Below are 24,095 nucleotides of genomic sequence, written 5' to 3'. Positions count from 1 at the left end.
ATGAAACCAAGATTGAGTTGTTTGGTCATAAAAAAAGGCATTATTCATGGCGGCAAAATAACACAGCATTCCAAGAAAAACACTTGCTACCCACAGTAAAATTTGGTGGAGGTTCCATCATGCTTTGGGGCTGTGTGGCCAATGCCGGCACCGGGAATCTTGTTAAAGTTGAGGGACGCATGGATTCCACTCAGTATCAGCAGATTCTTGACAATAATGTTCAAGAATCAGTGATAAAGTTGAAGTTACGCAGGGGATGGACCTTCCAGCAAGACAATGATCCAAAACACCGCTCCAAATCTACTCAGGCATTCATGCAGAGGAACAATTACAATGTTCTGGAATGGCCATCCCAGTCCCCAGACCTGAATATCATTGAACATCTGTGGGATCATTTGAAGAGGGCTGTCCATGCTCGGCGACCATCAAACTTAACTGAACTGGAATTGTTTTGTAAAGAGGAATGGTCAAAAATACCTTCATCCAGGATCCAGGAACTCATTAAAAGCTACAGGAAGCGACTAGAGGCTGTTATTTTTGCAAAAGGAGGATCTACTAAATATTAATGTCACTTTTCTGGTGAGGTGCCCATACTTATGCACCTGTCAAATTTTGTTTGAATGCAGATTGCACATTTTCTGTTAGTACAATAAACCTCATTTCAAGGCAGAAACATTACTGTGTCCAACAGTTATTACATATATCAAACTGAAATAGCTGTTGCAAAAACACCAATTTTTATAAAACAATAAGCTTAAGATTAATAGGGGTGCCCAAACTTTTTCATATAACTGTACCATAATACCTTCACATTACCATAATATTTATAAATACTGTATATTTAGCAGTACTCAACGACATGTTAGATTGAAAAGGTAACAAAGACAAAACACATTTACATTTTTTCCTTTTTTTTTTAATTTTCCTTAGTTTTATGAATTTATTTCTGGAAGAATACCACCCCCTAGTGTTAAATCAAGCTGTAAATATTATAAATGGATTCAGTGCAGAATAATTTGTCTGGGTCTATAATACAATTACCGCACAAAGCTGCCAAGATGTTTTATGAGCATACAGAACAGACATTTATATTCAAATCACATAATCTTAGTTTGGTCTTAAAAAACATAATCAGAACCTTGAATTCTTTCCCAGGTATTACTTAGCAATGCATATAATACATCTTTATGCAGAACATTCTGCTTGGGGCCATATAAGGGGTAAAAGAGTGCCACCATCTGTTTTAACTTTTTTTCTTCTTGAAGGGCAGTAACCTTATGCTAAATCTTACGCCTTGTAATTTATATTGAAGGAAAATGTTGCCAGTTTCCACTGTCAGCGTCTCTCAAGGACTAAAGGGTGATGTACAGGTGGCTCACATTCAAGACATCCAAAGACAGAGAAGTTGTCATAGATGCACTATTGTTATTGTCTCTAATTCTGTTTAAGTGCTTGTCCCATTTGGAAAACCTTTTACAATAAAACTACCCTGGCGATCAGTTGACCCCTATAGATCGAGCTTCTCTAAGTGCCTTATTGGAGCTACTGTTAGGTAAATGTGGTAACCATGTGCTAGCATCAAGTGCTCCGGATTGGGAGTCATTCTTTAGAGCTGCACTCCATCATACATCATAGAGGAAGCCAGGAATTCCCTCTACTAAGTCAATATGTCCCAGCCCTTAAAGGGGGAATCCAAAACTAACACTGATTTAATCCTAAACATCACTTGCGGGGGCGACGCTGATCTCAGCACTTCTTAATCGCTGGGTTATCTCCTTACAATGCGCACTGTGCTCTCTCTTGTCGGCTCGTTACTTCTTATCAGAGCCAACAAAGTAGCGCAATGTTACTGTGCATTAAAAAGAATATTGCACAGTGACAAGATTCTACTGAGCATATGTCGGAATTGACAAGAGACGCATGCTCAGCAGAGTAGGGACTAGCCCAGCCCCTGACCAGCCCCTGAATAGGTAAGTTGCTGATGACGCTTAATTTCAGGGTGGGGACAGAAGCTGCGGCAGTGACCACAGTCTCTGTCACCTGATGACGTCTTTTTTGAGTATCCCAGTATGCACTGGAGATTCTCAAACAAAGTATCATCAGACAGGAAGCTGGTAAAAAAAAATTATATAGAGTAGAGAAGATATAGGATAGATATTAGAAAGGAGATTAGATTATTACAGTAAATAAATAGAAATTGAGGATTAAATCAGTGTTAGTTTCGGACCACCCCTTTAACAAGGTTGTTATGATGGCCTCATTAAAGATTTTAGCAACATTTGTCATAATGCGTGGCTCGCTTTGTCTAAGCTTTGATCCTCTTCAAATAGTCTCACAATATCCTCCAGCATTACTCGTTACAATGAATTCATAGTGGATTCTATGACACCAGTCTGCCCAGGCATTGATGCTGCACAACAGTTGGCATCTTCATGCAGAATGTTGTTACCAACCAAACTTCATAAAGATAAAGCGTATTGGCAGATTCTCTTTTACAAATAAAATCCACAGGTTATTTATGATAACATTAAAATCCAATCACTACATGATACATTGTCTGATGCGTTCCTGGCACACCATGCACCATTAACACGGGTGTAGAATCATGAGTACAAACATTTAAAGTTCCCACTCTGGTTTGCCAAACTTCACTCCTAGTACTGTAGACAAAATATCTGCTTTATCCATGCAGAGTACATTCTTCCTCGTGTTCACAGGCAAACTTTAAGGACCCCATGCATGATAGATAGCTTTTGGCAAATCCATGGTTATTTGGTTGTCTCTCCCAATTCCTTCATGCACAGGAGCGCTCGCTCTGCCAAGCACTTTTGTGTACAGTACAAGAGAGCCGCCGCCAGACTCTTCTGGCGGAGGCTTATCTCTGCAAGCAAGCAGAACAACAGGATCCGCTGTCTGAAATTGGACATGCCAGATCCTTATCTCCTCCAACAACATCAGTCGGGGAGAAATTGTGAGGTCCCCATACACATTAGACTGTCGGTCGAGCCCACTGATATTGGCAGGTTAGGCAGACGTTAGCCTAAGGTGTATGGGAGCCTTTAATCTTGCCCTGATGTTCTCACTACACAGAAAAGAAAGACGCCATACTTACAGTACTAATACCTGGTCACAGTGGCAATAAACAGGACACATCCAGGCCGTGTAATGTTGGTGGGGGGAACTGGGGTCTCTGTCCTTGTCGGGTGCACTTGTAGAGTGATGGACATCCCACCTAATCAAATAATATGGGCATGACAAATAGGCTGTAAGTTGGCATAGTGCGCTATATGTATCTATGTGACTAGCACCTTCTACAAGCCTTATCTGTGTACATCTATAATACTAGGCAACCATTCTGATCTCAGGGATGGTTGTTGTGTGGATAGTTGTTCATCAGTAATTTCCACCTGTGCTGCCTCCGAACATCAGATTTTTTTTCCTGGATCACCTATCATGTAGACAGTGTTTCCCAAACTCCAGTCCTCAAGACCCCCAACACGTCATGTTTTCAGGATTTCCTTAGTATTGCACAGGTGATGGAATTATTATTAAGCCATCAGAAACTGACACAGGTTCTTTCACCTGTGCAATACTAGGAAATCCTGAAAACATGATGTGTTGGGGGCCATGAGGAAGGGGTTTGGGAAACACTGATGTAGGCATTGTCGTAACTCATAAGCCAAATTTTTCAACGTTTTACTGTTTTAATTATACCATTTTTTAGCACCTGTGACAAAAAAAGTAAAAAACTTAAGAAACATGGGTGTGGTTAACCTTTTGGTGTGCATTACAAAATATTAATGATTGCATTTCTACACAAAAGTTGCAAAAAAGTGTCATATAATAGGCAGATCATAGTGGTCTTAAAAAAGATGTTGAACAAATACATTTATGTTGCAATCATTTTTGCCCGGCATAAAATGTTGGAATTTGTGCAAAGTTCTACATTAATGTGCGATATTGCTCTCAAGTTTTTCGGGAAGTGAACCAATTTATATGCATAAAAAGTCAAAATTTGTGCAAAAAAATTTGCCTTGACTTGGACATTTGACATTTTGGTCTCATAATCTTATTGGGAAGTGTGGTACCATATTTGTAACGTTGCGCTGTCGTAATTTGTGCCAAATTTATCATTAAGATGCAACCTATTATAAATACGGGGTGACAGAGTTGAGTACACTAAAGTTTCAGTGCAAATTACTACATTTTCGACATATGCAAGTCACTTTGTTTCGTTGTGGAAATTCCTGACCAGGGCAAGTTTGTAGCTGTTTGAAATCTTACTTGTTGATCTTCACACTAGTCGAATGATGATGTCTAATTGTTTGACAATATTTATAAATCCCTCTTCAAGCACATTGATAATGTAAAACATTTTTTTTCTGAAGGCTTCAAAAGCTTTGCAGATCTAAGGCCCATTTTTCTGAAGTAAAGCACCTTTAATTGTTGGAAAATTTTTGCACCATTTGTAAATTGCCAAAATTTTGGGCATTTTCACACCAATTCCTGCCACCTCCGCTAAAATGAATGGAGCATGGGAGGGAAAGAGAATGGTTAAGCCCTCCTACCTAATTCATGTAAAGTTACACCACCTTAGTGGCACAATTTACACCAGTTATGTATTCCATTCACTGACTTGAGTATATTTCTGGCACATGGCACTTGTAAGATGTATCTAATTCATTAAGCGGCGTGCTCCTCTTAGTGAATTAGGTGCATCATACTCCAGGGGCCCCATTCATTATTGGTGTCCTAATGAATGGGAACCAATGTATGGAAAGACAAACTTATAAAGATAATTTCCAAAAACTGGAGGCAGTTGGAGGTTTTAAGACTAATACAATGTTATTACAATATTTCCTTTTCTTGTTCTCCAAAGTTGGCAATGAAATGCCAAATATCTGCCTTTACTTGCTTAGACTAGATCACATAATTATCAGTGATGGAAATATTTTGTAGTTTTGGTGTCAGGACCTTATATTCTCTCCAAAGTACTATAGGACGTGCCATCTGTCAGAAGCATGGTCATAGAATTTATATTATAGGAGTCCTGGCACTTTCTGTACAAATTACAAGCTGCTGGAATTCAAGGGTCCATCTGGTTTGACCATCTTTCCAACAGTCAATGATATGAGATTTTCATCTCTTGGCTTTGGCCACCCCCAATTCTGTCTATCTGCTAAACCTTGGTCAAGCTCGCTCACTTTTACAAGGCTGTTGGCTGTAATGTAGTCATCACTTTCCTCTGAAAAATAAATTCTGAAAACCTTATCAACAGAAAAAAAAAATAAAACACTCCATAGAACGCTGCTTTACGGTTACAGACATTAAAAACACTGAGCAGTCGGTGGGCAGCATCAATTCAACAATCCAAAGAATTTTAGACAACATGAAATTTAAGCCTAAATCTACGGCCAGGAGACAAACAACTGAGCGTAATCATCCCATCATTATGCAGCTTTAACGATTCCCTGTTGAACAATAAGATAGGATGTCAACAATTCCGCAGACTAAATGTTTCTTTCTGACGGGCACGCCATAAAACCATGATTAAAATGTGAAATAACACTCTTGCTTGCTATTAGCACACTGACATTGATATAGATTTGCTTATTTTTCTCACAAGCAACAGAAATCTCAAACTAGCCAACGGAAATGTAGATAATAGCCAAGCAAATGGTGTACTGTAATTGTGTCTGCAGATAGATGAGGATTTTGAATACTATAAGGGGCATTTATCATCTATGTAGGGAGCAGAGTCTATAAGTGAAGATCTACCAGCGTAATTAAAGAAGCACTCCCATCAAAATATTGCAGTCATCCTATTATATAGCACTGTGTACTTACAATTGCTCATTTTGCCCTTCTACCCATTTAATTCATCTGTTTTCCATTAGGTCTATGACATCATGTGATTAAAAACTGACTAGCTGAATCCTTCAAAGCTCTATGTAGAAACAGGAGGTCAATTTTTCCTGTATGACTTATAAGTCACTACAAAAGTCAATGGCTGAGGGGAGGAGGGAGCAGCTGGGTCAGGAGTTGAAGACAGGAATGCAGGGAAAAGAGACTTCCTGTTTCTACACAGAGCAGAGAAAAGAGAAGAATTAGCTGAGTAGAAAGTCAAAATGAGCAATTGTAAGTACATCATGTCATATAATATGTTGATTGTAATATGTTAAGAAGATAAAAAGTTTGATAGGAGTGATTCTTTAACATTAGACTGTCATTTTTTGTCATCCTTAATGTTCGGAGCCTCCTTTCAAATTTTAAATAGCGCTTTTTTTCTTTGGTCATCACTAACTAATAATATTTTAGCAAAAAGAACTGACCGCATCTGTTGTTTGTTTGACAATGCTAGTCATCCATCAACTGGTTATTGAGGACAATAAAGGTGGTCAACTATTTAGGTTATTTATTCTTCAGAAGGCCCCGTTCCTGTCATTGTGAATCTCTTATTGGATTGTAGCTTGAAAACCAGGGATTGAAGCTTGAAGAGGACAATTTGCATATTCCAGGTGCCTTCTGGGAAAAGCGAAGAGTCTCCTTCAGCTAGAAGATCGTTGGGTACAGCCAGGACCAGCTGCTTGGAAAGCATCGCCAAACCAGGGATTGAAGCTTGAAGAGGACAATTTGCATATTCCAGGTGCCTTCTGGGAAAAGCGAAGAGTCTCCTTCAGCTAGGAGATCGTTGGGTACAGCCGGGACCAGCTGCTTGGAAAGCATCGCCAAACCAGGGATTGAAGCTTGAAGAGGACAATTTGCATATTCCAGGTGCCTTCTGGGAAAAGCGAAGAGTCTCCTTCAGCTAGAAGATCGTTGGGTACAGCCAGGACCAGCTGCTTGGAAAGCATCGCCAAACCAGGGATTGAAGCTTGAAGAGGACAATTTGCATATTCCAGGTGCCTTCTGGGAAAAGCGAAGAGTCTCCTTCAGCTAGGAGATCGTTGGGTACAGCCGGGACCAGCTGCTTGGAAAGCATCGCCAAACCAGGGATTGAAGCTTGAAGAGGACAATTTGCATATTCCAGGTGCCTTCTGGGAAAAGCGAAGAGTCTCCTTCAGCTAGAAGATCGTTGGGTACAGCCGGGACCAGCTGCTTGGAAAGCATCGCCAAACCAGGGATTGAAGCTTGAAGAGGACAATTTGCATATTCCAGGTGCCTTCTGGGAAAAGCGAAGAGTCTCCTTCAGCTAGAAGATCGTTGGGTACAGCCGGGACTAGCTGCTTGGAAAGCATCGCCAAACCAGGGATTGAAGCTTGAAGAGGACAATTTGCATATTCCAGGTGCCTTCTGGGAAAAGCGAAGAGTCTCCTTCAGCTAGAAGATCGTTGGGTACAGCCGGGACCAGCTGCTTGGAAAGCATCGCCAAACCAGGGATTGAAGCTTGAAGAGGACAATTTGCATATTCCAGGTGCCTTCTGGGAAAAGCGAAGAGTCTCCTTCAGCTAGAAGATCGTTGGGTACAGCCGGAACCAGCTGCTTGGAAAGCATTGCCAAACCAGGGATTGAAGCTTGAAGAGGACAATTTGCATATTCCAGGTGCCTTCTGGGAAAAGCGAAGAGTCTCCTTCAGCTAGAAGATCGTTGGGTACAGCCGGGACCAGCTGCTTGGAAAGCATCGCCAAACCAGGGATTGAAGCTTGAAGAGGACAATTTGCATATTCCAGGTGCCTTCTGGGAAAAGCGAAGAGTCTCCTTCAGCTAGAAGATCGTTGGGTACAGCCGGGACCAGCTGCTTGGAAAGCATCGCCAAACCGCGCGCCGTTAGGCGCGCAAATTTGTTTAATTTGTTTATCCTAGGGTATCACAAGAAAGAAGACAGACATCAAGTCAGCCGGGACAAGGAGCAGCATGGCAGATGTGACAACCTATATGGTGAGCTGCAACATGTGCTACATGTTCACAGATCGACCAGAAGCTGAAACCAACTTCACCTGCCAGAAGTGTAGACTACTGGCTCTTTTAGAAGAAAAGGTGCGGGGACTGGAAGAAAGAATTGCGACATTAAAACTCATCAAGGAAAATGAAGACTTCCTGGACAGAACAGAAGCTTCACTACTGGTCACGGAAAGTGAAGGAAGCGTCAGAGAACCTCCAGAGGCAGACCAGTGGAGGCAAGTGACCAAAAGAAGCAAGAAGACCATGGAGACACCACCAACCACACAACTGAGAAACAGATTCCAAGGACTTGTGGAGGACGAAGATGGCACACCTAAGGATGAGGAACTACCAGCAAGCAAAAAAGAAAAGAGCACCCAGAAACACCCAGAAGCGACAAGAAAAAGGACAGCCAAGAAGGGAAGAAGAGTGGTGGTGGTGGGAGACTCACTACTGAGAGGAACAGAAGCAGCTATCTGCAGACCGGACATAACCGCAAGAGAAGTATGCTGCCTCCCAGGGGCGAAGATCAAGGATGTTATCAATAGGATACCGAAGCTCATCAGTTCCAAGGATGTCCATCCATTTCTTCTGATAAATGTTGGCACCAATGACATGGCAAAGAAGGACCTACCGACAATCTGCAAGGACTTTGAAGCATTGGGGAAGAAAGTAAAAGAACTGGATGCGCAGGTAGTTTTTTCTTCTATCCTTCCAGTAGACGGGCATGGCGTCAGGAGATGGAACAGGATCCTTGATGTGCACAACTGGCTGAAACGATGGTGCAGACAACAAGGATTTGGATTCCTGGACCACGGTGTGAATTACCTCTATGACGGACTCCTTGCCAGAGACGGACTACACCTCAACAAACCCGGGAAACACACATTCGCCAGGAGACTCGCAACACTCATCAGGAGGGCGTTAAACTAGGAGAAGAGGGGATGGGAAGAAAAACGCCGGACACGAACACGCAACCAGAGAACATACTAATGAAAGATATGAAGTGCGACAAAGAAGGTCCAAGACAAGATACTTGGAAGGGAGGTAAGAAAATTTCTAATACAATCCACAGGGAGAAGATTGGAACAAAACAAAATTGTGTAAACTGCGTGCTAGCAAATGCCAGGAGCCTGACAAACAAGATGGATGAACTGGAAGCAGAAATATCTACAGGTAACTATGACATAGTGGGAATAACCGAGACATGGTTAGATGAAAGCTATGACTGGGCAGTTAACTTACAGGGTTACAGTCTGTTTAGAAGGGATCGAAGAAGTCGGAAAGGGGGTGGAGTCTGTCTATATGTAAAGACGTGTCTAAAGCCTACAATACGGGAGGATGTATGGGAGGGAAATGAGGAGGTCGAGTCCTTATGGGTGGAGATACATGGGGCAAAAAACAATAATAAAATTATCATAGGAGTCTGTTATAAACCACCAAATATAGCAGAAGCCACGGAAAGTCTATTAATGAGACAAATAGACGAAGTAGCAAAAAATAACGAGGTGATTATTATGGGGGACTTCAACTACCCCGATATAGACTGGGAAACCGAAAGCTGTAGATCTCAGAAAGGAAACAGGTTTCTGTCAATTATCAAAGACAATTATTTGTCACAACTTGTGCAGGAACCAACTAGAGGGACGGCCCTTTTAGACTTAATATTAACTAACAGGCCAGACAGAATAACTGAGGTGCAGGTCGGGGGGCACCTGGGAAATCGTGACCACAACATTATACAATTCCACATGTGCTTCAGTAGGGTGCCCAGCAAGGGAGTCACAAAAACACTGAACTTCAGGAGGGCAAAGTTTGATCAGCTAAGAGATGCCCTACACCTTATAGACTGGGATAGTATCTTTAGTAATAGGAGCACGGATAGAAAATGGGAAATTTTCAAAACAGTCCTACATAGTCACTGTAGAAGGTACATACCTTATGGGAATAAAAGGGCTAGGAATAGGAGGAAGCCAATATGGCTAAATAAGGAAGTCAAGAGGGCAATGAAAAAAAAAAAGGGCTTTTGGTAAACTTAAACAAGAAGGCAGCGAGGAAGCGCTAATATCTTATAGGGAAAAAAACAAAATCTGTAAGAAACAAATAAGAATAGCAAAAGAGGAGACAGAGAGACTAATTGCCAAGGAAAGTAAAACGAATCCCAAACTGTTCTTTAACTATATAAACAGTAAAAGGATTAAAACAGATGGAGTTGGCCCATTGAAAAATAACCTGGGTAAAATCATAGAGGGCGATGAGGGTAAAGCAAACCTACTCAATAGCTTCTTCTCCACTGTTTTCACAAAAGAAAACAATTTATCGGAGGAAATGCAGAGTGATAAAGTAAACCCTCGCTAAATATCACCCACCTAACCCACGAGGAAGTTCAGAAACGCCTAAATAATATCAAAATAGACAAGTCACCAGGCCCAGATGACATACACCCCCGGGTACTAAAAGAATTAAGTAATGTGATAGACAGACCGCTGTATCTTATATTCAAGCACTCTTTATGGACAGGGACTGTCCCACTAGACTGGCGCCAAGCAAATGTGGTACCAATATTCAAAAAGGGGTCTAAAAGTGACCCTGGGAACTATAGACCAGTCAGCTTAACGTCTGTTGTGGGTAAATTGTTTGAAGGATTTCTTAGAGATGCTATTGTAGAATATCTTAATGATAATAACTGTCTAACTCCATATCAACATGGATTCATGAGGGATCGCTCCTGCCAAACAAACCTGATCGCCTTCTACGAGGAGGTGAGCTCACAGCTGGACCGGGAAGAGTCAGTGGATGTTGTATACCTTGACTTCTCCAAAGCGTTTGATACCGTGCCACACAAAAGGTTGGTATATAAAATGAGAATGCTTGGTCTGGGGGATAATGTGTGCAAGTGGGTAAATAGCTGGCTGAGTGATAGAAAGCAGAGGGTGGTTATCAATGGAGTAAGCTCAGGGTGTGTCAGGGTTACTAGCGGGGTGCCTCAAGGGTCTGTCTTGGGCCCTATATTATTTAATATATTTATTAACGATCTAGTGGAAGGGTTGCATAGTAAAATAGCAATATTTGCAGATGATACTAAACTTTGTAAAGTAGTTAATACAGATGAGGATAGGGCACAGCTACAGGAGGATTTAGATAAATTGGGGAGTTGGGCCAAAAAATGGCAAATGGGGTTCAATGCCGATAAATGTAAGGTCATGCACATGGGAAAGAAAAACAGCAGTCACCCATACATATTAAATGGGAAACCGTTGGGGAAATCTGACATGGAGAAGGACCTGGGCGTCTTGGTTAATAGCAAATTAAATTGGAGTGCCCAGTGTCAGGCAGCAGCTGCGAAGGCAAATAGAGTCATGGCATGCATCAGAAGAGGAATAGGGGCATATGATGAGAACATTGTTCTTCCTCTGTATAAAGCGCTGGTAAGGCCGCACTTAGAATATTGAGCACAGTTCTGGGCTCCGGTGCTCAGGAAAGACATATTGGAGCTAGAGAGGGTACAAAGGAGGGCGACTAAGGTAATAAAGGGAATGGAGGGACTAGAATACCCAGAGAGGTTGTCAAAATTAGGCCTATTTACGTTGGAAAAGAGAAGGCTTAGGGGAGACCTCATAAACATGTATAAATACATCAGGGGGCAGTACAGAGATCTCTCCCATGACCTGTTTATACCAAGGATGGTGACAAAGACGAGGGGGCACACTATGCGTCTGGAGGAAAGGAGGTTCCTGCACCAGCATAGAAGGGGATTCTTTACGGTCAGAGCCGTGAGACTCTGGAACTCTCTGGGAGAGGAAGTGGTGATGTCCAACTCACTTAATGAGTTCAAAAGAGAGCCTGGACGCCTTTCTTGAGAACAATAAAATTACATCTTATGCTTAGTTAATTAATCCAGGGATTTAATCTGACTGCCAGATTGGTGTCGGGAAGTGAATTTTTCCTCAATGATGTAAATTGGCCTATAGCGCATGGGGTTTTTTTGCCTTCCCCTGGATCATCTCTGCGGAATAGCTGCAGTGCACAAGAAATAGGCTGAACTGGATGGACGCTTGTCTTTTTTCGGCCTTATAAACTATGTAACTATGTAACTATGTAACTTATGAACGACGGCTTGTGGCCGGCACTCATAGGAGATCGTGATTTTTGCTACACATAGCCCCATTGAAAAAAATAAATTAATTAATTAAATATACATTCATTTGGTATGGCTACGTTCAGAAATGACCGATCTATCAAAATATAAAGTAAATTAATCGTATAGGTAAACGGCGTAACGAGAAAAAAAATCAAAACACCAGAATTAAGGGTTTTTTTGGCTGGTGCAACATTGTAATGAAGGGAGTTCAAAACATCCTATCTACCCCAAAATGGTATCAATAAAAACAACAGCTTGAGGCGCAAAAAATAAGCTCTCACCCAGCCCCGGATCACAAAAAATTGGAACGCTATGGGTCTTGGAAAATGGCATCATAAGCCAATTTTTTTTCTTACAAATCTTGGATTTTTTTTCACCACTTAAATAAAAAAGAACCCATACATGCTTGGTATCATATTGCCTGGTCAGTTTTAGCATTTAGTGAACATGTTAAATTAAAAAAAAAAAATGGTGGAATTGCACTTTTTTTGCACTTGGAATTTTTTTCTCCATTTTTCAGTATGCTAATGTGACGCCCAGCTGCGCTTGGTATCACAGATCCTAGAAGTGTGCATTAATGGATTCCTCCACAAGAGGCCCCCACAGCATACACACACCTCCACCTTCCACCTCAGACCACCAGAGGGAGCCCGTTAGGGATATAAATAGGGAAGGTGGAGCTAGGCAGAGCAGTTCCTCTGAAGAGTTCCTGCAGTAAAGAAGCCAATGAGAGGTCAGTCTGCAGTGGAGCTCAGTTTAGTCTAGGGAACTCAGTTAATAGTTCAGCAGTGGAGCACGAGGCTCCTGCTAGCTACTGAAGATTCAGGGAGCTCAGTTAGAGCTTAAGGTGTGCCGGCGCCATAAGATCGGTGAAGCGCGGCAAGCTGCCGCTAGTGTGTATGGCCTAGTGAGGGCCCCGAGTAGGCCGAAGGGGAGTGGAGAGTTAGTACATAGTGGGCAGAGGAGCTTAACCAGCTCACCCCGAAGAATTTACCGGACACTGGGTCCGAGCTTACCGGGATCTCCAAGACCCAGTAAGGCATAACCGGAATCCCTGGAGAACTACAGGTCCCGGGATCATCAGAAAGCTGATACGTAACAGTGCCAGGAGACACATAGGCCCCGTAAGCTGGGAGCGTGCACTCCAAGAGAAGGTGCAGAACAGAGACAAAGTTAGGCCTGGCTCCAGGCAGGTCAGAAACTTACTACGCAGAGGCAAGAAACAGGAGGCCCTACACCCGCTCATTGCGGAGGATCCTGATATGCACCCTTCACCCTACAGTGCTTCGGGATGTGCCTGAATTACCACCAGTAAAAGGTACTGAAGTGACTATCGTGTCCGTCCCTGTTCTTGCTCTGACCCCGCTGGGTCTCGCCTGTCCTGCATCCCCCCTCTCCGAACGCTGCCCTGAGGCCTAGCCCCACCTGTGGGGAACTATACCATCGAGCTGCCTTATCACCGGCCTCAGTGGACTGCCGCAGCGCTGGTGATTCTCACCAGAAACCACAGGTGGCGTCACGAACTTTCATAAAATGTAGCAAACCAATCCACCCTTTTAAAAGCTGACCCCAGGGTACGGGCCCGGGAGCCGACCACCGCGACATCCCCAAGGTCAGGCAAAAGGCCCGGGTACCGAGTCGTCCCCATTCCCCTGGGCTAGTCATCTTTCCTGGCGTCACGAACAGGATCGCGTGCCCACTGCAAGTGTTATGCCCGCTGCCACCGGGTACTGTGCGCCTTTAATTAAAAAAAAAACAAAACTGTGTGCATTAAACTGTGGTGAAGATGGCCGCCATTGTTGGGCCGCCGAGCGAGAAGAAGGGCGTAACCGCGGGAAACTGAGGGGTGTACCTGCAAAAGCGTGCAAAGCCCCGGACACGCCCCACGCCTCGACGTTAAACCAGGAAGCGCCGAACGCTCTGACGTAGGACGCAAGCGACACAAGGTCCTGAAGAAGACCGTCACCTGCGGAGCTGCGGCCTACCGGAAGAAAAGAAAAGAAGGTAGGCCACGGTTCGCTAGGGGGGTGCCAGAATGTCCGAGGTACAGCAACTAGCCGGAGCCCTGGTTAACAGCCCTGATGTACAACCCGCGCCCGACGCCGAGCAGGCCGAAGCGGCCGCTCCACCAGCAGCGCCTGTAACTCCTGTCATCCCCATAACTCTACCGTACATTCCTGGAGCAAAGTGGCTTCCCCAGTACAACGGCAAACCAGATACCCTGTCTGGATTCAAACAGAAGATATGCGGTATCTTGGACATGTACTCTATGACAGGCAAGCAGAGGGCCGCTGTTGTATTAGGACAATTGACTGGTGCTGCAGAGCGGGAACTGGAAACATGGTTGGCCGCAGACCAGGAGTCAGTGTCCGCAATCTTTAAAAAGCTACAGACTGTTTTTGAGGATCATACTAAGGTGGACCTCAGGATGAGGTTCTACAACTGTTCTCAACAGCCGGAGGACAATGTTCGGGACTATGCCTGGCGTCTACAAGGGGCCCTGCGAGCTCTGAAACAGGTTAGTCCAACCAGCATCGAAAATGAGAACAAAATGCTGAAGGAACAGTTTGTCTGGGGACTGAAGTCTCCTGAGGAGAGCAGGACTGTGCGTTGGTGGTCCCTGGACCATCCAGATGCCACCTTTGACAATCTTAAGAACATGGCTATAAAAGGACTGCAGCCTCTGGAAACAAATTACCAGAGTGGAGCCACCCCAATGCCTGCGACACCCACCTTTTCCCCGGTGGCTGCTGAAGCCAAAGTTCCAGCAACGTCCCCTAGAGAGTTGGACAGCTTGCGCTCTGAAGTGCATCAGTTGAGCAAAACCCTGACCACTGTGCTGAGTGCCTTGCAGCTGCGGACGGAACCCGAGGAAGAAGGGAAAATCCTGCTAGCCGATAGCCCTGAGGATGTCCCCTGGATGCGAAGGAGGAGGAGAACAACTCCACCCTCTACGAGGATCAGCGACCAGCGCCGTCCACAGAGGGTCCCTGCCTGCTACCGATGCCGCAAGACAGGTCACACCGCCCTGAATTGTCCTTTAAACGAGAAAACCCAGGGGCCGAGGGCCGACACCCAGGAGTAAACTCCCCAGGCCCATCAGACTGGTACAACAGGTTCGTCGGAGGAAGACCTTTCCTGTCCATTGTGCTGGACGGCATCCCGACGAACGCTCTGCTGGACACAGGATCTCAGGTAACCATAATGACTGACGTCCTCTACAAGAGGTTCTGGTCCATGGACGACCTACAGTACATACCAAAAGTTTGGACACACCTTCTCATTTAAAGATTTTTCTGTATTTTCATGACTTTGAAAATTGTACATTCACACTGAAGGCATCAAAACTATGAATTAACACATGTGGAATTATATAGTTAACAAAAAAGTGTGAAACAACTGAAAATATGTCTTATATTCTAGGTTCTTCAAAGTAGCCACCTTTTGCTTTGATGACTGCTTTGCACACTCTTGCCATTCTCTTGATGAGCTTCAAGAGGTAGTCACCGGAAATGGTCTTCCAACAATCTTGAAGGAGTTCCCAGAGGTGCTTAGCACTTGTTGGCCCTTTTGCCTTCACTCTGCGGTCCAGCTCACCCCAAACCATCTCGATTGGGTTCAGGTCTGGTGACTGTGGAGGCCAGGTCATCTGGCGTAACACCCCATAATTCTCCTTCTTGGCCAAATAGCCCTTACACAGCCTAGAGGTGTGTTTGGGGTCATTGCCCTGTTGAAAAATAAATGATGGTCCAACTAAACGCAAACCGGATGGAATAGCATGCCGCTGCAAGATGCTGTGGTAGCCATGCTGGTTCAGTATGCCTTCAATTTTGAATAAATCCCCAACAGTGTCACCAGCAAAGCACCCCCACACCATCACACCCCCTCCTCCATGCTTCATGGTGGGGACCAGGCATGTAGAGTCCATCCGTTCACCTTTTCTGCGTCGCACAAAGACATGGTGGTTGGAACCAAAGATCTCAAATTTGGACTCATCAGACCAAAGCACAGATTTCCACTGGTCTAATGTCCATTCCTTGTGTTCTTTAGCCCAAACAAGTCTCTTCTGCTTGTTGCCTGTCCTTAGCAGTGGTTTCCTAGCAGCTATTTTACCATGAAGACCTGCTGCACAAAGTCTCCTCTTAACAGCTGTTGTAGAGATGTGTCTGCTGCTAGAACTCTGTGTGGCATTGACCTGGTCTCTAATCTGAGCTGCTGTTAACCTGCGATTTCTGAGGCTGGTGACTCGAATAAACTTATCCTCAGAAGCAGAGGTGACTCTTGGTCTTCCTTTCCTGGGGCGGTCCTCATGTGAGCCAGTTTCTTTGTAGCGCTTGATGGTTTTTGCAACTGCACTTGGGGACACTTTCAAATTTTTCCCAATTTTTCGGACTGACTGACCTTCATTTCTTAAAGTAATGATGGCCACTCGTTTTTCTTTACTTGGCTGCTTTTTTCTTGCCATAATACAAATTCTAACAGTCTATTCAGTAGGACTATCAGCTGTGTATCCACCTGACTTCTGCACAACACAACTGATGGTCCCAATCCCATTTATAAGGCAAGAAATCCCACTTATTAAACCTGACAGGGCACACCTGTGAAATGAAAACCATTTCCGGTGACTACCTCTTGAAGCTCATCAAGAAAATGTCAAGAGTGTGCAAAGCAGTCAACAAAGCAAAAGGTGGCTACTTTGAAGAACCTAGAATATAAGACATATTTTCAGTTGTTTCACACTTTTTTGTTAAGCATATAATTCCACATGTGTTAATTCATAGTTTTGATGCCTTCAGTGTGAATGTACAATTTTCAAAGTCATGAAAATACAGAAAAATCTTTAAATGAGAAGGTGTGTCCAAACTTTTGGTCTGTACTGTACGTCCGCCAGCTCCAAATCTTTCTGCTTATGCCTCAAATGGACTCCCCCTTAACCTAATAGGGGTTAAGAATGTGACTGTAAATGTGGGGAGAGTGGAGCTGAAGGACCAGGGGCTAATTGTAGCAGAGACTAATCCTGATGACACCAATCCGTATATGGTACTAGGCACTAACATTGTTGGTAACTGTTTGGGAGAGGTTGTGTTCTTGCTCCAACAGATAGCTGACACTGCCAGACCAGGACAGAGAAGGGCGTTGCAGAAGGAGATCTGAGTCCTGATGTACCAACAACAAGTAAGGTTAACAGATGGTGAAATCGGTAATGTGCGAGTGACAGACCCCTTACCCATTGTGATCCCCCTATAAGTAAAATGCTTATCTGGTGTAGAGCAGCCATAGGTCTTAGAGGACAGAGCTACCAGGCAGTAGTAGAACCCCTTTGCTCTGAGCACAGACCCACGCTCTTAACTGCCAGAGGAGTGGTAGATGAACGCAATGGGAGGGTGCCCGTTCGTCTTCTCAACATTGGGGAAGATGAGGTTAGATTACCACATTATGCCACTGTTGCCAAATTACATGCTGTAAATAACAACTGCATTCACAAGGCAGAGTCCTTAACCTCACCAGACGAAGTGGAGGATAATGACCCTGCCACCCAGGCGGAGGACTGGTGTCAACAGCTCCATGTTGGGACAGACACCACTCCTGCCCATCAGAAACAGGGTGTACACCGGGTGGTTCAAGAATACGCGCAGGTGTTCAGTAAACATCCACTTGACTTTGGGAGGATTAAGGGGGTTCAACACCATATCCCCACAGGTGACCATCCACCCATCAAAGAACGGTACAGGCCTATACCACCAGCTCACTACCAGAAGGCAAAGGAGATGCTGCACGACATGAGAAAGGCGGGGGTGGTAAGGGATAGTTGTAGTCCCTGGGCAGCTCCCCTAGTGCTAGTCAGGAAAAAGGAGGGGAGCATGAGAATGTGTGTAGATTACCGACAAGTAAATCGCATTACACATAAAGATGCATACCCTTTACCATGCATAGAGGAGTTGCTAGCTGCCTTAAAGTCTGCAAATTACTTTTCCACCCTTGACCTCACTAGTGGGTACTGGCAAGTAGCTGTGGCTGAGGAGGATCGGGAGAAGACGGCCTTTACAACCCTGATGGGACTCTGCGAGTTCAACAGTATGCCGTTTGGACTCTGCAATGCCCCCGGGACATTCCAGAGATTGATGGAGTGCTGCCTGGGACACCGCAACTTCGAGACTGTGTTACTTTACCTGGATGATGTGATAGTGTACTCCAAGACATACGAGGACCACTTGAAGCACCTGGCAGAGGTATTTGAGTCACTGTCCCGGTACGGGATGAAGTTGAAGCCCTCAAAGTGCCACCTGCTCAAGAGAAAGGTACAGTACCTGGGGCACATTGTCAGTCCGGAAGGGGTAGCACCGGACCCGGAGAAGATCAGTGCCACCCAGAAGTGGCCGGAGCCGAAGAACCTCAAGGAGGTGCGTCAGTTCCTGGGACTAGTAGGATACTACCGGAGGTTCGTAAAAGACTACACTAAGAATGCGGCCCCTCTGCAAGACCTCCTGGTAGGGCAGTCCCCCAAAGGCAGAAATCCCCCATTCCACTGGGGTAAGGAGCAAGCCGAGTTATTTCAGGAGATGAAGGAGATCCTGACAGGCAACGAGATCCTGGCCTACCCTGACTACAGCCAACCGTTCCTGCTGTATACAGATGCCAGCAACGAAGGGCTGGGCGCTGTCCTAAGTCAGAAGCAGAATGGCCAAGAGAAGGTAATAGCATACGCAAGCAGGAAGCTCCGCCCGACTGAGAAGAACCCAGAGAACTACAGCAGCTTTAAGTTGGAGTTCTTGGCCTTGGTCTGGGCCATCACTGAGAGGTTCAAGCACTCCCTAGCCTCCAGAAAGTTCACTGCCTACACTGACAATAACCCCTTGACCCATCTTGAAACAGCCAAGCTAGGAGCACTGGAACAACGATGGATGGCTCGGCTGTCAAATTACCAATTTACAATTAAATATCGGGCGGGCCGTAAGAACGCCAACGCCGATGCCCTGTCCAGGATGCCTCACCAGTCAGACACAGAAGAAGAAGTGGATGACCTGGAAGAGATTGAGCTACCTGTCTTTCACCGGAATGGGATGATCCACGAGCAACGAGCCTCCAGGAAGCAGTGTGGAAAGACGTTAAACCCCCTGCTTCACCATAGCTGGAAAGAGACCCAGGACAGTGACACGGTTGTCAGCCGCATCAAGGAGCTGATAACCCAAGAAGGTTCCTCCCTGGAAAAAGAAGCGTCTCTGCAAGCAAAGCAGCTGTGGAGCGAGAGAAGCCGGCTGTTTATCTACCGTGAGAAGCTGTGCCGGAGGTACGTCAATCCAAAAACCCATGAGATGGTATGGCAGATAGTGGTCCCCAAGACAGACATCCAAATGGTATTGGAGGCCTACCACGATCAGGCGGGGCACTTTGGCTGGAAGAAGCTAGAGACCCTGCTGAAGTGTCGATTCTACTGGGTAGGAATGCGCAGCTCCATTGAGTGGTGGTGCCGGGACTGTGGACCCTGTGGCCTCAGAAGAAAAGACTACAGCAGCCAGAAGGCACCCCTGCAACCCATCAAGACGACTCGACCCCTGGAGATCGTGGCCCTGGACCATGTCAAGCTGTCCCCCAGCAGGTCAGGGTACTCTTATGCTCTTACCATGGTGGATCACTACTCACGTTTCCTGGTGGTCGCCCCCGTCAAAGACCTGATGGCAGAGACAGCAGCAAAGACGTTCCCAGCGTATTTCTGTAGACCCCATGGTTATCCTGAGCAGGTGCTGACGGACCATGGCCCGGCCTTTGAGGCTGAGCTGTTCAAGGAGTTCTGCCATTTGTACGGGTGTAAAAAGATAAGAACTACACCGTACCACCCACAAACCAACGGTCTCTGTGAAAAGATGAACAACATCATCATCGACCTGCTAAAGACCATACCACTTGAGAGAAATCAGTGGCCAGACCTACTACCTGACCTAGTAGATCTGTACAACCACATACCCGTGAGTTCCACCAATTGTAATCTCATGTGAGCAAGGCCAGGGAAGTTGCCCATGGACCTGGAGCTTGGTGTAGTAGAACCAGAAGCGGATGTGACCACTGAGGACTGGGACACGACCAGACAAGAGCAGTACAGAAGGGTACAATCCTGTGTCGAGGACAGTCTCACTCGGGTGAGGGATAAATAGGAAGCACAATACAACAGGAGTGCGCCCGCAGAGCCTTTCACACCTGGTGAAATAGTATTGAAAAGGAAAAGAAGGAACCACAAACTTGATGATCAGTGGGAGAAAGAACCCTACACTGTGCTGAAGTCAAGATTTGATAATAAGAAGACCTGCTTAATCAGTAGGGATGGAGGAAGAATGTCCGCTACAGTATCTAGGGACTATCTAAAGTTGTGTCCAAATCTGCTAAAACCCCAAGAAGAAGTGCCTCTCATTATCCAGGAGGAACCTGAAGAAGCAGTAATCCATACTGACTTAGGAGATTTCCCGGCAGATTGGCCTCAAATTGGAGGAGCAGTCATAATTCCAGTACTCCACTTCTTCCAACAGCCAGAAGACCCTCCACAGCAAGTTGAACCTGTAAGTGCTGCAGAAGAGCCTAGTGCCGTAGAAGAACCAGCTCAAGAAGAATCCCCGGACGAAGGATCCCCGGCAGGAGTAGAGCAGGAAGGCCCAGCCAATCGTACACTTGCCAGTTCCATAGAGAGGTTAAGGCAATTTTACAACTTACCCACATGAAGACCAGACAGGGTAACTGATAATACAGACACTGATACCTCACAGACCACCGCACTACGCAGATCAACACGTAGCACGAGAGGTCAACCCCCTGTCAGGTATAGTGAATAGTTAAAACTCTGACAAATGTAGATAGTTACCCCTGGGGTATTATGGTATATTGTATATTATTGTACTGTATTTGTCATGCATATGTATATTATTTTGTGCTTTGTTTTATTACTGAACAGTTCAAGTGATATGGACACTTTGCTTATTTGTTTTCTATTACCCTATGGGTATCTAAGAACTGTGTGGCTGAGGACTGTGTGCAGCCCAAAAACTATTTATTGTATATAATTGCGCTCCCTGGAGTGCCCCTTTAGGTGACCTCAGAAGTAAAACCTGTCTGGAGTGGCTCTACTGGAGGTCCAACTCGGGTCCAACTACCAAGTACTCTACCCTGTGAGATGGACATCCTGTCTGGGAACCTCACCACAAGAGACTTGAATTCTGAGGACGCTTTGTACTTGTTTATGTTATTATGCAACGTTTAAGAAATGTGCCTCCCATAAAGGGAAGATTGTTATTGTTCATGTTTACTATTGTTGTTTAAAAAAAAAAAAAAAAAGTACTTCAGCCCTGGAGTGCTGAGCTTTGCTAGGGGGGAATGTGACGCCCAGCTGCACTTGGTATCACAGATCCTAGAAGTGTGCATTAATGGATTCCTCCACAAGAGGCCCCCACAGCATGCACACACCTCCACCTTCCACCTCAGACCACCAGAGGGAGCCCGTTAGGGATATAAATAGGGAAGGTGGAGCTAGGCAGAGCAGTTCCTCTGAAGAGTTCCTGCAGTAAAGAAGCCTAAGGGAGGTCAGTCTGCAGTGGAGCTCAGTCTAGTCTAGGGAACTCAGTTAATAGTTCAGCAGTGGAGCACGAGGCTCCTGCTAGCTAGATTCAGGGAGCTCAGTTAGAGCTTAAGGTGTGCCGGCGCCATAAGATCGGTGAAGCGCGGCAAGCTGCCGCTAGCGTGTATGGCCTAGTGAGGGCCCCGAGTAGGCTGAAGGCGAGTGGAGAGTTAGTACATAGGGGGCAGAGGAGCTTAACCAGCTCACCCCAAAGAATTTACCGGACACCGGGTCCGAGCTTACCGGGATCTCCAAGACCCAGTAAGGTATAACCGGAATCCCTGGAGAACTACAGGTCCCAGGATCATCAGAAAGCTGATACGTAACAGTGCCAGGAGACACATAGGCCCCATAAGCTGGGAGCGTGCACTCCAAGAGAAGGCCCTACCACAACGTCAGCAGGTGCAGAACAGAGACAAAGTTAGGCCTAGCTCCAGGCAGGTCAGAAACTTACTACGCAGAGGCAAGAAACAGGAGGCCCTACACCCGCTCATTGGGGAGGATCCTGATATGGACCCTTCACCCTACAGTGCTTCGGGATGTGCCTGAATTACCACCAGTAAAAGGAACTGAAGTGACTATCGTGTCCGTTCCTGTTCTTGTTCTGACTCCGCTGGGTCTCGCCTGTCCTGCATCCCCCCTCTCCGAACGCTGCCCTGAGGCCTAACTCCACCTGTGGGGAGCTATACCATCGAGCTGCCTTATCACCGGCCTCAGTGGACTGCCGCAGCGCTGGTGATTCTCACCAGAAACCACAGGTGGCGTCACGAACTTCCATAAAATTAGCAAACCAATCCACCCTTTTAAAAGCTGACCCCAGGGTACGGGCCCGGGAGCCGACCACCGCGACATCCCTAAGGTCAGGAAAAAGGCCCGGGTACCGAGTCGTCAACATTCCCCTGGGCTAGTCACTATATGGTAAAATCAATGGTATCATTCAAATGTACAACTCACCCTCCAAAATACAAGCCTCCATATGGCTATGTGGACAGAAAAATAAAAACGTTATGGCTCTGGGAAGAAGGGGAGCAAAAATCAAAAGCGAAAAACAGTAAATCGCAAGATCGTGAAGGGGATAAAGAGAATCTGCCAGCAGTTTTGACCATACCAATGTGCTAACAATGTCCAGAAGAATCAAGTTAAATTTTATCTATGTTGCCAATCATATTGTAAAGATATTAGAAATAACACTGTAATCATAGCAGCACCATATGCTAATAAGTTGATGTGTAAACTCTCAGTGTTCCTGAATCAGTGTAGGATCCTGGTTTCTTGGCTGCACACCATCCACAGACCTTCCCCTCTGCTTTAAATTTACAGTATCAGCAGCCTGCTGCTGGATAAGACGTTTCATGACACCTTTAACAAATCAAGCCAGACATGTCACTCGATTCTTCGAAGCAAAGATCTCCAAGTTACAATTTGCCTACTTTGGACACATCATATGAAGAGAGTAATCATTGGAGAAGAACATCATGGTCAGAAGAATAAAAGGAACAAGGTGAAGAGGAAGACCAGCTACCCGATGGCTTGATACTATCAAGATAGTGGCAGCAAACACTCTGGTGGACCTATCTAGGCTTGCACAAAATAGATCTTCCTATAGAGCGTTCATTCATCAAGTCACCATGGCTCAAGATCGAGCCGAAGGCTGTTAAATTATAATTAGTAGTGACGCGCCCCTGGGCCTGTGTCGCGCAGCGTTGCGCACGCGGGAGCTTACCCGGAGCCGGATCTGTTGAGGGTTGTAGTCTCGTGGAGGTGATCCGGTCCGTGCCCAGGGAGTCAGACTAAGTGGCGCTGTATCAGCGGTAGATGTTGGACGACTACGCCACCCGTTGAATGCAGCTATGGAGCTGCCGCTGCAGGGCAGACCGCTGAGGCCGGTGGTAGGATAGTGCAGCGTAGATGGTATAACCCCCAACGGGAGGGGTATGGCCTCAGGGCAGCCGACGTGGCTGATGGGGGAAGCAGGAATCACTCAGAGACGATGCGGTGTAGTTCAGGGTCTTTACTGGTGATAAAGATAGACCCTCCCGGAGTACTGGCTAGCGATTGGGGCCTGGTCAGTCCTTGAGCAGATGGGATCTCCCCTGGCCAGGCGGAGTTGTAGGCCTCCCAAACTAACTGTACTCTTCTGGCTACCTTGCTAGAGGCGGGTATAAGTAGCCCACGTCCCTGAGTGTACCGTGTGGTGCTCACCCGTATGGCCGGTGACTCGGGGCCATCTAGTAGCTTCCGCTCCACGACGGCGGTGCTGGTCCCATGCGTGTGACCGTGCCTTCGGGTTTCTTGGCCAGAGGACCTGAAATCCCCTGCCTGACGGATTCTGCTGCTGGGTAGGAGTTAGTCCCCACAGCCTCGGACTCCGGGCCCGGTAAGAAATCTTCTCAGTCAGGGCGAGCTCTGCAGCTGCCAGCCCCTGACTCCTTGTAACACTGCTCCCACAGAGCTCCTGTTGTTTCTTCCCATAGC

At 45.8% G+C, this 24,095-nt stretch overlaps 1 long non-coding RNA gene across 1 annotated transcript in view; it reads right to left on the bottom strand.

Moving 5' to 3' along the window:
• The window catches only part of LOC141249967 (uncharacterized), a 98,974-nt gene that overhangs the window by 11,945 nt on the left and 62,934 nt on the right, over window positions 1-24,095 (bottom strand). The window contains exon 2 of the long non-coding RNA XR_012312424.1: window positions 3,113-3,232. This is a non-coding gene — a long non-coding RNA (uncharacterized lncRNA). The remainder of the gene's footprint in view (window positions 1-3,112; window positions 3,233-24,095) is intronic.

The sequence above is a fragment of the Phyllobates terribilis genome, unplaced genomic scaffold, assembly GCF_046119375.1.
Source record: "Phyllobates terribilis strain yellow unplaced genomic scaffold, ASM4611937v1 Scaffold_2__4_contigs__length_985480577, whole genome shotgun sequence".
NCBI classification, from domain to species: domain Eukaryota; kingdom Metazoa; phylum Chordata; class Amphibia; order Anura; family Dendrobatidae; genus Phyllobates; species Phyllobates terribilis.
This window is presented reverse-complemented; position numbering and strand designations above follow the sequence as displayed.